General features: G+C 42.9%; 1 non-coding gene across 1 annotated transcript; it reads left to right on the top strand.

Annotated features, from left to right (window-relative positions):
* The first annotated feature begins 2,195 nt into the window (after positions 1 to 2,195).
* Positions 2,196 to 2,270, top strand: Trnaa-ugc. The gene has a single exon. It is a non-coding gene; the product is annotated as a tRNA-Ala (tRNA).
* The last annotated feature ends 209 nt before the right edge of the window (positions 2,271 to 2,479 follow it).

Genomic DNA, 2,479 nt, shown 5'->3' with positions numbered 1-2,479 from the left:
CCATATTCTGCTAACGGTCATTAGATCTCGACCAACGCGAGCAGCATTGTCGATAAATACGATAAACCGCAATCGCGATACGCCACAATCCGACCTTTATCGTAGTCGGAAACGTGATGGTACGCATGCCAGAAATATTCGAGTATATATACGTGAATATTTCTGGTATCTCATCTGCAGATTTTTCAGCGCTCATTTAACTTTAGGACTCTGTGTCTCAGAATTAACAAAAATGTACTTGCACCACTATTGAAATAAGCCCTTCAATTAATGAAGTGGTGCTGAACCGACCTAAAGGAAAAAGTAATTTATTGTACGACGCGGGACGGATTGAAAGGACGCATCCTAAAGCTAAATCAAGGAATCTTCAATTTTAGAATGAAAGTGAGAGTGTGTGTGTGTGTGTGTGTGTGTGGTTGGGGGAAGGCAGAAACTGTAGAGACCAAGGCTCGAATACAGCAATCACTTTCAGATGGATACAGTTTGCAGTAGTTACACAGAGATGAAGAAACAGGCTGGGGTGGCCTGCTGCAAAAAAAAAGAAAAAAAAAAAATCTTCGGACTGAAGACCACAACAACAACAATAACAATAATTCAAATTTATTTCAGAATAAAGGGGCATACCTCTTCAAATTAAAAGAAAAGTTCTGTGTCTTAGACAATGAGTAACATACTGATGTATTTAAATGTGGAAATATTTAACACAAATACTGAGGCAAACATGAACGACGTTTCAAGCACGATAAAAATAAACGAAAAGAAGGCAAGAATCACTAAATACAAGGCGAAAGTTTGAAACAGACGGTACTACGATCGTTACAGATACGCTGAATGAAATAAAACTGTTTCGAAATCTCTATGAGAGGATGTGAAAAGATGGTATGAAAATATGATAAACGAAACGACTGAAAGCAATAAATGTGATTAACACAAAACAGCAATATACGTTGGGTCGACTTCACATTGCAGTACTTACTCCATTCCTGTTCCTCTTTTTGTGCCGGCCGGAGTGGCCGTGCGGTTCTAGGCGCTACAGTCCGGAACCGCGAGACCGCTACGGTCGCAGGTTCGAATCCTGCCTCGGGCATGGATGTGTTGTGTTGTCCTTAGGTTAGTTAGTCTAAGTTCTAGGGGACTGATGACCTCAGAAGTTGAGTCCCATAGGGCTCAGAGCCATTTGAACCTCTTTTTGTAGCGTTAGAACGCCACTGCTCGTATTGCACCATTTCTAAATCGAAAATATTACTTAATCGCAGCTTGGAGTCAGTTGTTAAAAAGCTATGTACAGGGTAGTCTAATAGTTGTCGATCCACACCTCTAAAACAAAAACATTCGGCTAAATAGAAATTTAAAGTCCAGTAGTACGAGCTGGGAGAGGAGGAAACTCTGAGAGGCTATACTACCAACATGGCGACCGTTTTCGGTACCACTCGTAATTTTCAAATGAAAAGTGGGTCATGTGGCTTATCAGGCAGAGAGAAGACTGCGCTACAAAAACAATGGTGTCTTTCCTTTGCACGTAGTTTTATTCATTCTTGAGCTATGTCACATTTTGTACAGAACAGTGCAAATTCCGGCAATAACACATGAACGATATAGAATGTGTGCACGTTGTCCAGCACGTTGTAAAGTAGTAATGCACTTCACCCATACTTCACAGACTTAAGCCAGCGAATGTACCGGGATGTGAGTATATGCGTCAGTCTCGTCCCTCAGGTGTGATAGGCTTCTTATTATCACCACATACAAATTGCCTTCGCATGTCACCAGAAACAGAAATCCAGGGAACGTGGCGGTCATTCCACCGTCCTTCTACGAATTACCTATCTCTGGTAAAAGTGTACATCTAGGTATGCCCGGATAGCCACCACGTTATGAGGTGGGACACTATCGCGCTGAAATAAAGTTTGCGATGTCCGTCTTTACACAGCAGCGACTGCAGCATGCCTTCGTCTAACAACAACTGATAACATATACTTATATGGATATGGTGTCTGTTCTTTTGGACATGTCCAAAAGAACAGACACCATTGATGACCTGCAGCCGTCTATAACGAAATTAGAATTATATATTAATACCTTCAGCTGCTGACGGGCGTTGATATATATCAACGGGGACAGGTGAAAATGTGTGCCCCGACCGGGACTCGAACCCGGAACTGCGAGATAGTCCCTGCAGTCGCACTATCCTCTGTGCGCTCGGTGGCTCAGATGGATAGAGCGCCTGCCATGCAAGCAGGAGATCCCGGGTTCGAGTCCCGGTCGGGGCACACATTTTCACCTGTCCCCGTTGATATATATCAACGCCCGTCAGCAGCTGAAGGTATTAATATATAATTCTAATTTCGTTATAGACGTTTGCAGGTCATCACTGGTGTCTGTTCTTTTGGACATGTCCGAAAGAACAGACACCATATCCATATAAGTATATATTTCTGGCAATACCGGCCATGACCTTCCTCTTCTGTGCGGATGCACG

The sequence above is a fragment of the Schistocerca americana genome, chromosome X (genome assembly GCF_021461395.2).
Source record: "Schistocerca americana isolate TAMUIC-IGC-003095 chromosome X, iqSchAmer2.1, whole genome shotgun sequence".
Classification (NCBI taxonomy): Eukaryota; Metazoa; Arthropoda; class Insecta; order Orthoptera; family Acrididae; genus Schistocerca; species Schistocerca americana.
The sequence above is the reverse complement of the archived record's forward strand: the minus strand, read 5'-3'. Positions and strand labels throughout refer to the sequence as shown.